A 13,192-nucleotide genomic window follows, 5' to 3' on the forward strand; every position below is an offset into this window, starting at 1 on the left:
AGAATTCAGTTAAACATATTTGTGTAGGTTTCACGGGAGGAAGGTATAGTGCTCGAAACAACAGGGTGCCATGACCCTTCACTTTGCTTACATAATTTGCAGCAGAATGCAAAAAGCTTTTAGACACAGATGTGACCCATTGTAATACCTTTCTAAATGCAATCAAACACTTTCTACAAATATGAGCAGGACTTTTTAAATGTGAACCCTTGTTTGACATGTAATTTTGTCCAACCCACTCCTCTTTCATTTCTCCATCAGCTCTCTCCAGTTATGCCCACATTTTCAGTTGATGAAATAGCTTGACAAAACACTAGTTTGTGTTCTATGCCTGCTTTGAATGAGGTCTTTTTTTTTAGAGATTTAAACAGATGTTGGGGCCAAAAGAAAATGCAACATTTTGTAATGGCGGTGCAGTGTGGTCCTCAATATGTTCCTCTCTCACAATTTATCAAGATTGCTTTACATGAGTTTTTGTGTGTGTGTGTGTTTTCTTCCTGATTTCTAGTTCAGGACATAAAATAATCATCCCCAGAACAAGCTGTTTGTAACCTCGCATGGAGATTGTCTGCATCAGCAAACAAAGAACATGTTATTTAATAAGATGCTTAGATAGATGATTCTTTACTTTCATATGTCTGCACGATTACAAGGCACAAATGGTGAAAAGAGGGGGAAACCGAGCAGGTCGACTCTCTTTGTATGTCTCTTTCACAGTGTACCATGAATTGCCTCTTGAAGACAGTTAGAAATTAGACTTTCAAATGAGGCATTAAACAAGGTGATGATCAACTGCCAAACCTTAAGTAATGATATTCTCCGTCCTCAAGTCCCCAGCCTTGCATAACCAAATGCACAAATCACAGAAAAAAGAACTGAAAATACATTATTATTACATATTGTGTTCACACGTCAGTCCCCGGGGACCGGGGGGGACATCACCGACAGATAAGCATGTTTGGGTGGCCCCTACCATCAGCTGGGGAAGGGCTGCGCTAGGATCTTGAGGGGGGCCCCCTCATGGGTATCACTTATTTTAAATCCTGAGCCACACCATCTCACCCCCCCTCTCTTTTGCCCCCCTCGCCCCAGGCTCCACCCAGAAGTGTGGTTGCCTTTGTCATTGTAATCTGGCCCTGTTTGCTAAACGCTTCCACTGTTTACTCTCTGCTATGGGGGCTTGTATGAACAGGAGTCAGCAGGACGCAGGGTGACATCACTTTGGCTGGGGGGGTGTTTGAAAAGCTGCATTTGTGATTTCTCGGGGCCCCTTTCTTCTTTTATTCTTCCCTGTCTCTATCCAGGCCTGTCGAACGCATGAGCTAACTCAGGAGGCTAACATGGCCTACAGGGAGGAATTACACCTAATTACTTGAATAACTGCTAGGCAGCAGCCTTCCGTAGTCACCGAAAATCATTTCCAGGTCCCTGCCTTTTACTGATAGCCAGACTTCTTGTCACAGAAAAGCCCGGACAAAGCTTTTACATTCAAATGGTCCAGGAGAAATGAAACAGACTGACAGGTACAAACATTAAAAAGGGGGGAAATCAAATTAACAGACAAGGATTTCATATCATCTATTTTTGTTGTTGCCGTAGCGATAAAGTCGCAGACATTGAAACTGGTCTGTTGAGCCATTGTTATCATCCCTGGCCATCTGCTGCTGAGGAGTGACATTCCCTCTCATTTGCATGATGAGTGATGTATGAGGAGCTTGGGAGGGCATATGCCCTGGTCTTATGACAAAGCAAGAGAAAGTTTTTTTTTAAACACATAGAATAAGGATTGATATATATGAATACGGCTGGAAGAAGGAGCAGCTAAAAAAAGGGAATAAATCACCTGTGAGTGTATATGTGTGTGCACACGTGTGTGTTTGCCTGCATTTATGTTGCATCTTCGCTAAGCGCACACAAATCTGTGGTGTCTGTGCATGTGTCTGTGCGAGTGTACGCGCGCATGAGTAGAGGCTAGTGCGCGCATCTGCCTTCTTGTGTGCCTGTTTGTGTGTTTTGCGGATGTGGGAGTAGAGCGAGGAGGGGGGTTGGTGGCTGTTGATGTGCAAATGTGCATCATGTTGAAGGGCTGTGAATGGGGAGGTGTGACGTAAAAAGGGACCCGAACGCAGGTGCTTATCTCGAGGCTGTCAAAGGCACAGTATGTCATATTCCTGGGGACTACCTTTCAAAGCCACAGCACCAGCTCAGCTATCAAGAGACTGGGAGAAAATCAAACTTTTTGGATCACAGCACTAGGTTGGTGTCAAAGTTCTTTTTATTTAATATACTGTCAGTTTGGTCAGCATTTATCATCACTGATACTCTGTGTCGCAAACGTGAAGCCTTTTAGCTCATGCTGTTAGATGCTGTCATGTGAAAACAGGAGTGTTAGAAACTTAGATTTGCACTGAGATTTACTCAGCTGCTAAACTTGTGTTCTGCGGATTTCACGAGCTTATGTGAAATAGCATTGTGCTGGCAATTGTTTTCAACTGTGTCAGGCAGTATTTAGAAAATATTGCACTGCTGATGAACATTGTTTGCTTGATACAAATCAGTGTTCTTAAAATCTTTGCTGGAAAGCGAGCGCAGCTTCAGTGCAGGTTTCAGACAGTTTGAGAAGAGATTAAATGGCTCAAACTGTTTTTTGAGAGGCATGACCTATTTTTGATCATCCAGATAGCATGAGATACTGTCTATCTAGATTAAATTCACAGCATTTGTGTGGAGTATAAGCTTGTCTTAGAAGAGCACATGTTCGTATTGTGTGCAGAGACAAAGCATTGTCAGGTTGCCTGTGGCTTTGACAGTGACAGCTGTACATACAAGACCACTGAGCCTAATGCACTTAAACATTGACTCTGTGTTCCAATAACATATTTGAACAGTCAGTGAAGTATTTTATTGCGTCCTGTTCTGGCTTTCGGTAATTTGCATTGTAAGTCCGGTAAAGTTAGAAAACTACATGCTAATGTTGACTGTAGTGTGGCAGTAATATTGTCTACAAATCAGATTTTGTGTTATAATTTGCCTTAGATTTGCCTTAACTCATCAAAGCATTACATCCTGATCTGAATATCTGTAATTATCTGCACTGTGACTGTGGTAAAGTTTAAAAAAAGATATGCTAATGCTACATGTAGTGTGATCACAGTCTACCAGTGAACTTTTGTCTTATATGTTGGCAAGTTTGAACAAATTCAGAGGGGCAAAAGCACTCGACAGTCTCCAGAGCAACTATTGATTTAGGAGGACGGATGTTGGTTGGAAAAGTTCATCATTTACTAGTAACGTGCGGCACACTAATGGCTCAGGAGCTGCTTTATTATCCAACTTTAAGTTGTGAAACAGAAGTAGGATATTTTTAAATGAGAGCAGATTTAGGCCTGAGTCTTTTTAGATTCAGATTATTCTTATGAGCAGCAGAAATTAACAATCTAGAGTCTATAAGTGAGAATATGTACGTAAACTAACATCTGCCAGTCATATCTATTGCCATGTCTTTCAGAGACTTTACACTCTGCGACTGAGGTGTTAAATCATTTTTAGGTTTGGAGAATTTCACCGGAAAATTTGGAAATTTTTCAGTGCTAAAATAAATTGAAATGCCGGTTGTCATTCTGCCTGTTAGCCTCCATTTAATCACAACTCTGATCAGCTTATTCCAGTCAGCTCGCATCTCTCAACAAACAAGAAAAGAGCAACAAAAGACATTAGATAACGCAGCATTGTGTAACAGTGTCACATCTCGGTAATCCTTTGAAAAAGTTTGGCGAGTTATTCAGAGGCGATAAGAAGACAGGACCTGTGAGCGAGGTTATAAAGTTACACCTCGACTCTTTGTTTTAATTAAAAGCAGCACAGGCTGCAGCAGGGCTGTGTGGTACAGCAGTGATAAGTGAGAGGCATTATTCCTCTCTGCTCCCCGCCCTCTGCTTCAAAGCACAGGGATGTTAGTTGCTACACAACATATAAATGTAACCTCTGCTCGCCTCCAGGAACTGTCCATGGTACCTGCTGCAAAACAAAACTGGAGCCACTAACTTATTCACACAGCTGCAATGCACACGAAACTTCTGTAGTGGAAAATAAATATTTTCACCTGTTTCTATCAATCTTCAAAAAATAAATAAAATATAAAGTTATTCAGATTTCTAATACCTTCTTTTAATTTTAAGTCAACAGCCGTCGGGTACACACAATGTACACGACAAAATCAGGCGAAAATGCTCAGCATACATGTCAGCCTCTTATATATTGTGTTACCTGCTTTTTTTTTCACCCTACTCAAACTTCAGTTAGTTAATCCAGGAAAATGAATTATGTGGATTTAATTCAACAAGGTCTCAGAAATGATCCATCTGCTGTTGAGCAGCTGGTGAAAGGATAAATGTAATTAATTACTTAACTTTTGAACAGTATTCCAGACAAAAACACTGCTGTTTGTGTGTCCTGCTGGGAAAAAAATGTAAAGCAACACTGTGATATATATATATATATATACACCTTTCAAATTATTATTTTCTCTCTTTAGTTCTTAGAAACATATTTTATTTAAATAGTCTGTTCAGGTAGCGTCCTATATCGTTTAAAATTAGTATTGTGTAAATGTATAATCTATGTATGTTTAAATATTTGTTATAATATATGACTTTAAAATGTTATTAGTAAGATTGCATAAATTAAATTTCAGCCATAATAAAAAATTTAATTAAATATTAAAATATATAATTAAGTGTGTAGAATTGTAAATAAAAGCAATCCTCATTATATAAACGATACAGATTTACACTGTAATTTTTTTATTTATTTTTTTCTAGTTGTTCCTTTAGAAGTGGACTGATCCTGTGCAGACACTAATTATTACTACAAAAATCATTTTAAAATCTTAGTTAAATGTTAGTGTTGTATAATGGCAGTCATATTTCGTAGCTTGGTTCTTCTTTACAGCAAAAATTATGTTAAAATGTTAACAAGGTTAAAACAGGTGGGATTTTCCTAAAAAAGATAATTAAAAAAAACCAACAACACACACATTAAAAAAACCTTTTTAGTAAATACTTACATTTGCTTGACAGGGCAAGACTATGAAATGTTCCCAATTAATATTACATGGGATTTTATTCCGCCTTTCTTGTTTTAAAAATATATTTCAGAATTTACCTTGATTGTAATGTACCTCATTGGCTGTGGTTTTGTTTGTTGGCCTAACTATAAAGGATCTGCTTATACCCTTGTGGGTTGGGAAGAATTAGGATTTATGAATTTATTTCCTCTGTTGTATTGTTTAAACAGCTTTGGTTTAGTTTTGATCCCTTCCTCTTGCCTTTGAGGCTGTTCCACGGTGTCAGCTGTTGACTGATAGTAAGAGAACTGCCTCACAGTGTGAATGAAAGAAAACTAGCGGTTGGTAAACACTGATAAGGGATAAATAGAAAGCGGTCAGGCAGAGATAGTTCTGTGGGAGCCCAGATTGTGTGCGGTCTGTTAAAATGAGATTCTGAGCCTGTCCTTTTTATTCTTCCTCCCCTCCCCTCCCCTGTGCGGCGTTTGTCTGGAAAATCTCCAGTGACCCGGCTCGGCAGTCCCAGGCTGCAGTATTCTCTTTTTGTATTTGTTTTGTTTTCTAACAAGGGTCAAGTTGGCCAATAGACACGTCCCTGATGCTTATAGACAGCTGTCATGACTTCAAGTACTTACAGTAGTTACATTTTACACAGATTCATGGTTCTGCACCAACAAGCACTGCAGCAAGAGATCTGGTGAAAAGCTAAATATGCACATGATTTTGAAACCAGGTTTTCACGTGTGTTTATTACATATCGTCTCATAATTTACCTCCAAAATCCTGCAAGATTTTTTTTTTTAAAAGCTGAGTAGCAGCTGAACATCCATCTTTTCTTATATCACCTATTACATATGTGCTCAGAGTATCATTTTCAAGTCAAAGCTACGTGTATATATATCACCATGCTATATTAATTACAGTCACATAATTACACATTTACACTCTCTTCACTACAGACCCCGAGGAATATAAATCTCATTTCTCAATTAGAATCACTCTAAATGACTGTTTTATTCAATTCTTTTTTTAGGAGCAGTCTGTCCTATCCAGTAGTCATTGATTTTTTTTTTTTTTTTTTTGCTGGGGTGAATCTATCTTTTATGTGATTAAAAAGACCTTCAGAGGTCTTACCTTGAGGATCACCATGTGGTGTATTTACACAGAAAATAATTCAGCCCATTGTAGCCCAGCAGCTAATGAGATTGGTTGTTAAGTGAATGACACAAAGGCTACAAAAAAAAAAAAAAAAAAAAAAAAAAAAAAGCTTAGCGTTTCGGGTGAATATCACTGTGTCCCTGTACACACACACACACATACACACACACACACGAACCAAACACACTCTCTCAGCAGCGAGACTCTGGACTACCCTGTACCCCACCTCGATATCCTTCTGCTCCGTCTCCTCCCCGATGTCACTATGAGATGCAAAACAAAGGCTAAAAAGGGCATGGTAAGTCGAGCTCGCGCATTCTGCCCTGTCGGACATGTTAACATGGGTGCATTTTAGATGCAGGAGACAAGTGATGCTGTTTGTCTGTGTGAGGATGTGCTGTGTTGTGTAAGCCTCAGGCTCAGATAAGTAGATTCATTGAAGGGTCAATGACAGTGATGCTGTTTTATGTGACTCAGAATAAGATCACCACGTTTTTTCTTGACCATTCTTAACTTCTGAATTGCTGCTGAAACTTTTCTCTCCATTTCTCTCTGTGAGCCACTTGGACTTGAACTCCATGTTTTAAAAGTAAAAAGGTTAATTTTTGGTGCCTGTATTTTTGTTAATGGTGCAGGCTACTCACATGTAGTTTATTGTTGTTGATCCTTGAGAAAAGCTTGACTCAGTGTCGTCCAAGGATTTATCTAAAAAGCACTGAGAGGCAATGATAGAGGAAGGCATGACAGCACGAGAGAGGGTCTTGTTAAGCACCCAGACTCAGTTTGTATCGATTGCTGAGCTGTTTAGATACTCACTCAAAAGTGAATTGATGTTGTCTCGACACAACGCTGTGCAGATATCTTGCACCTTCCCTCGGACTCCTCGTTTTGATCTCTGAATAGCAGCGTCAGTGGTGATTGCTGTAACACAAACATTTAAGTGCATTAGCTTATCATGCTCCACTGTCAGGCTGGAAACTGGGTTAAAGTCCATCGCGTATATTAAACCCTGGACTTAAGTCAAATTTACATTTTGTTAAAGATTACTCCTTTTATTGATGCATATAATCATATTCATGGACCATCTGCTGATTTGGCAAGCATGGATCAAACTCACAAAACAGCCCTGCTAACCTTTTAAGTACAAAATAGTCTGGCTTAACTCTGCTAGCCCAGAAGTGTGTGTGTGTCATGTGTGTGTGTGTGTGTGTGTGTGTGTCGGAGAGAGAGTGTGAGAGATTGTATGGATATTGGATAATACTTAATTTAGATCCTCCAGGCTGCTCATGCCATATTTTATTTTATCATGATCGCTTTTGGTGGCAGACCAGCGCTTGTGTTTGAACAACTGAGCAAATAATGTTTGTCTGACAATAAGCAAAGCGAAATCTTTGTATGGCACGAGGAATCTGATTAAACTCTTGACCACAGCGTACAGCTCTGAGTTTATATCCGTCGCCATGGTTACGCGGATCTCACAGTGCAGCATTGCACACTTCCACCTGGTTGTGAACAGCCATACGGGCCTCACCTCTTGTGGTGTAATAAAACACCGCTTAAGGCTTTTTTTTTTCTCTCCTTCTTCTTGTTATTTTGATAACTGATTTAGTCCTGAACTATCTGCCAGTGTGTGTTTCACAGAAATAGGAATTCACCATTGGGCATCCTTACTGCATGAAATACTTATGTTCGACTCATTCCAAACAAAGCTTACGCAGATTGAGAATTCATATGCCAGAGGTAAATCCGAGTTAACACGGATTTATACTGGCATGAGTTAAAGGACTAGAGTTTGTAATCCAGGTGGCCAAGGGATTTTACCATACAGTGGCAAAAATCACTTAAAACTCCCCCAACATCCTAAGCCACTGAGCTCAGTAAGCAGACAGATTGTTCAGAATTGATGACAGCACAACTATATCAGAGCTGGACTCTGTGTTTGTGTGTGTGCATGTATGTGTACCCGCGTGTTTGTGTGTATGCCGGGTGTGTTTGTGTGTGTGTGCGCATATGTGAACATGTTTGCTTCCTATATATAGTCAATTAGTACTAAATGGGCTCTTTAGAATAAGACCTTGACAGATTGGTATTATTTTGCTTCAACAGGGTAGGGGAGGTGTATTGGGAATACTGCCTTCTATCTGCATAAACATCAGTAGCCTGAATAAAAAGGCAGCAACCTCTGACTGATTAGCAAAGTGATCAAAGTCGCTATAATATTCAAGTAATCAATGTCTACAAAGTCTTTTGCTTGATCGCCATATCCAATACATTAAAGATACTGGAAGAAAAACAAAAGTGCGCCTCTATCTGTGTATGGGTTAGTGTGTGCATGTGTGCATGTGTGTGTGTGAACGCACGCACCCGTGTGCACATGTGTGTGGAGGACAGAGGAGCAGAGATAGAGTGGAGTTGTTTAATGACAGGAACAGCTGACTCATTTAGAGAGAGCAGTGAAAGGTAATTAACCCTGGGAAAACTACAGCTGCCATGCGAGCTGTTCACTTCAGCGCAATCTGATTAGGAATCACTGCTCGAGTCCCTGACTCCTTTCAGACACTGTGTGTTCGAGGTAAACTTTTCCCTTTGCCCCGGAGAGCCCCGGAGCACTGGAGACCTGCCTTTTGTGACGGGGGGATTAGCTGGAACGGTTACTACGTTTCTCCAAATTGCAGACCACCTGGTAGCATTCATGCAACCTCCTCCATGAAAGGGCCTCCTTGGGCAGGAACAATGAGCAGGATTACTCTGCTCATTGTTACACCAGGGCTGGAACTTCTTTTTCCCCAAACACCTGTCCCCAAATTAGACAGGTTTGAAAAAACATGTTCATGACAGAATTCAAAGATTCAAACTAACATGAGAGTGGTTTGGCAGACTGGAGACTTGCCAATGGACGGATTGTCTGCCACTCCATTTATTATGCTATTGATGCATAGTGTAGTGCAAGAAGATACTAATTTTATTTGTCTCAATATTTTTGGTGTTCTTAATTGGATTGAAATTCACAAATAAAATAGCATATCATCTAGGCCCCTTTCATACGATAAGGGAACTCAAAGCACCAGAAATTTGGTCAAAAACAGAAATTGGCTCTTTGATGTCAGAAGAAACAATCTGGACTTGGTGCCTTTGTGTGGTCCGGCTCCAGATGAACTCAATTTAGAGGGAAGGCTTTGGGATGACTTTGGAAAGCGATTACAAGATTCATAAATCACCTCGGCAAAGGTGTCACCATCTGACTCTTTTATGGGACTCTTGCTAACTCCGTCCAATAACAAGTTTCCCCTGTAGTTATGCCATCATAACAAATCATTGAAGCGATAGCGGCTAGCCAGGCTCCTAATTGTCTGTTAAGAATTCTCTGAGCTGTGTTCTTTTATTGAAGCATCTCTGTCTTGGAGAAGTGATAAGATGCCAATACGCTCCTCTATAAAAGTACTCTTTGGCAAAAGGCACAAACACTTTGCTTGGCCGTCAGGGTAGCTGTGAGGCTGTTATATCTGAAATCGCAGTTGACTTCAAGATTTTTGACTGTGTCTGCATGAATCCAGAAACCTCCATCAGAAGGAGGAATGCTCATAAATTGCCGGCAGAATAATTTTCTTTTACAGCATTTTTTTTTTCTCTCTTTTATTTGAAAGGGCATATAAGCACAAGTAAAAGTCCGATATTTTTCTTTGGTTAAAATTTTCACAACACTCATCTTAATATTTAAATCATTCAAGGTATAAAGGACTATAAATGAAGCACATTTTCCAGTGTTGATTAGCTGTCAATTTTACTATGTAGGTGACTGATAATTTAACATTGTAATATAAAAAATAAAGATTTTATGCCAAGTTTTAGACATAAATTAGACATACTAAACCCCCTTTGTCCCCTCCCCCCCTCCTAAAATATATCTCAGCCATTATTCTAATGTCCAGCTGGTATTTAGGCACACAGGGCATCTGATGGCTCCCTGGCCACCTCACAAAAAAGACAAAAAAAGAAAAGTTGTTTATCTAAATACTCTCTGAACAGAAGTTGATTTTAATCTCTGAGCAGAGCTTAATTTACTCACCACGAATTCCATTTGCATCTCAATGAAAAATGGCAAAAGCAATCGCCTGCTTTCTGCACACAATTCTACCTGCTTTCCACAGAATAGGTGTGAGCACAAGCAGGTACGCTCCTGCCAGCTCACCTTTTGCTTCATCTACAGTTTATGTTTGGCATGCTTCTCTGCACACCTCAAACGTCCCATAGGGTAAATATAAATTATGATCAGTTCGCTCTATCCTCAGACATTCATTACAAGGAAATATGAAAGTAAAAAGGTGCTATCTCCTTGCCGTTTGCTCTTTATTATACATAAACAGAAAACACTTAGCATGTAAAATTAATGTGAAAATTATTCCCGGGGTAAACTATAAACACAGAAGTTACCCCGCACATTTACCCTTTTTTTCTCCTTCCCCTAGATCAGAGTGTAATTGCCAGTAATCAGGTCTGTTTGCTGCTGATAAAACCACTCTGAATGCGAGGAACCCTCTTTGTGTGATGACTCAATTATGCCAGAAGTGGCTCATCAAACCTGGCCCATCAGCTGCTTTAATAAATAAGGAGGAAAACTTGCTGCAGGCGCATTATAATTCCATTCATTCCATAATTAAATCCATTCCAGTTTTAACCCTTCACTCAGTGTGCTTCTGGAAGAGGAAACAAAAACAAGGAGAGAGGGAGAGAGAAAGAGAAGGGGGGGTTGATACACACCAGACAGTGACCTTGCACAGAGCACCCATCCGTTCCCTATAATTCAAAATGATACTGTTGAAGAAAGGTTAAGAGAAAAAGGCTCGTGGAGAAAAGGATGGGAATCAGTTAAGACGTGGCTCCTGTTTTTTATGTATGCATTGTTTCCACACACAGCCTTAGACAGTAATTATATTAAAGGAGTAATCTAATCATAACAGTTGGTTGGTTGAGTGTGCAGCACTGACATTTTGAAATCTTATTTTGTGTAATCTCATTTGCCTCTATCATCTCGCCTGTACCCCCCACCCCACCCCCTATCTAAAGGAAATGTAAATAATGTAATTAATTTTATGGTCTCCAGAATCTTACTTTGCGACTCCGGGCCTGCTTTATTGGTTTCAAGATGAGGTATCAGCACAGTACCACTGAGTTTTTTTTAAACTCACATCACAATAATGTCTGTGTTAATTACATGAGAGCGTCCCAAGTGCGCGGATAAGCTGGGAACAAGGGGACACAAAGACTCAAGGTCAGTGATGAATATCCACAGCAGCTGCACGGCATTAATAAGGCATTATATGAAAATAATAATAATAGCATCACTTACAACAAAATGTGAGAGTGTGGTTAGAGTAATGTCAGGAGCGCCGGGGTGTTTTACAGATATTTCCTCACCACCATCTCAGCTTGGATCCAGCCTTTCTGATAATGGTGCGAGGCAATGGTTATTCATGATTGCTGGACTGGGAAGGTCCCTCTCTTTTTCTACCCCCAGTCGCAGCCCATTCTCTCCTCTGTGGTGGGAATGCTAGCAGATGGGGTTAGGGGGGAATGGGCTGGGCTCAAGGACAGCTAGCAGCCAGATTAACACATAGAAAATCTCATAGACCCTCAGCATCAGGCTGCCTCCTTTCCCCCTGAGAAATCTGCCCTAGACGCAGAGAAACAGTCCTCTGAGAAGCATTATTTGTGTTGGACTTGAGGAGGGGTGGGGGGTGCATAAATATGATTCAGCAGATGACGAACCAGCTCAAATAGTAGTGAGTCTTTTTTCATATGCTAATGAAACTGAGTGAATAACCCTCCCTCGCTCCCCCCACCTCCTCTTTTTTCCCCCAGTTTTGTTTTTCCGGGGAAGCGCTCTGTGAGCTATAATTAAGAAGATGTTTTTTTTTTCAAAGCTAACAGAAATAAATAATTCCATAATAAGATCTGTGAAGTGAAGAGGCTTAATGTACTCATTGTGTTCATCCTTGTTTTCCCTCTTGGATGTTTTGTATTAATTAGAAGCAAGCAATTTGATCTCTGTCAAGCAATCAATTTGCATCGTGTTTCTTATTCCATGTGAGGTATTAATGTGCTCTTTCCACCTTTTTTCCTGACTGCATGTTCACATCCATGTCTCCAGATTAAAAAATGCAACGATAGAAACCCCCAAAAAGACAAACCAATGATTTTAAGATACACTTAAAAAAAAAAAAGTTGCAGATTTTTAAACACATGTATCTGGTGTTTTTTTTTGTCTGTTATAGATAATGAATTACACGATCACCTCCTGAGAGATAACAAGTGTGAAAGCATTAACCGGGGTGGACAGTGCGGATCCGGCATCTTTTCCTACAGAGCGCTCGGAAAACTACAATCAAAGGTAAACAATCGGACACAGACGGAGCTTAAACGCTGCACACAAAGTGAGAATGACTTCTGTTAGGGACACAAAGTCTCTAAATGGTTGTGTAACAGTGTTTTGGATAAGTAGCATGCTAAGTGGTGGAGTGTCACTGCACCTTTGACCACAGTGATCACAAACTGAGCTTGTTTTTTTTTTTTTTTACTTATGCAGAGCTGTGGGTGGCAGCCACATAATATACTCTTTTAGAAGGCATTGCTGAGTCTGCGTTTTCTAACATGTTGGTTGATAGTCAGGTCGTCTCGGCTGGATCTGGAGCTCATGGAACTTTCTTTGAAATCATAATAAAGAGTTTGGAGAGATTTGCTACGAGGTTTTGAGGTTTAGACTGTAGCTTTGTTTTAACTATGAATACCAATGAGTGGAAATCATTGGAAAATACATTAAACACACAGTAAAATAGAATATACGCAGGTTTCTGGGGGGCACAGGAGACATGTACCCTTCAATATTCACGAAACTAAACACATCTTACACCATAAACTGATGCAGAAAGACACAAATATGTAAATAAAAAGTGTTTGATGCGCAATTTTTTT

At 40.0% G+C, this 13,192-nt stretch overlaps 1 protein-coding gene across 4 annotated transcripts in view; it reads left to right on the forward strand.

The window, feature by feature from the left end:
- The first annotated feature begins 1,750 nt into the window (after window positions 1-1,750).
- Window positions 1,751-13,192, forward strand: part of st18 (ST18 C2H2C-type zinc finger transcription factor) — a 35,112-nt gene continuing 23,670 nt past the window's right edge. Inside the window, exons 1-2 of one of the 4 annotated variants that reach the window (XM_050033300.1) lie at window positions 1,751-1,845; window positions 12,496-12,611. The gene's annotated coding sequence lies outside the window, so the exon portion shown is untranslated. Of the gene's footprint in view, window positions 1,846-2,100; window positions 2,257-6,383; window positions 6,522-12,495; window positions 12,612-13,192 lie in introns of those variants that run through there. The other 3 variants (XM_050033302.1, XM_050033299.1, XM_050033301.1) reach the window with 3 other exon arrangements.

The sequence above is a fragment of the Epinephelus moara genome, chromosome 21, assembly GCF_006386435.1.
Source record: "Epinephelus moara isolate mb chromosome 21, YSFRI_EMoa_1.0, whole genome shotgun sequence".
Lineage (NCBI taxonomy): Eukaryota > Metazoa > Chordata > Actinopteri > Perciformes > Serranidae > Epinephelus > Epinephelus moara.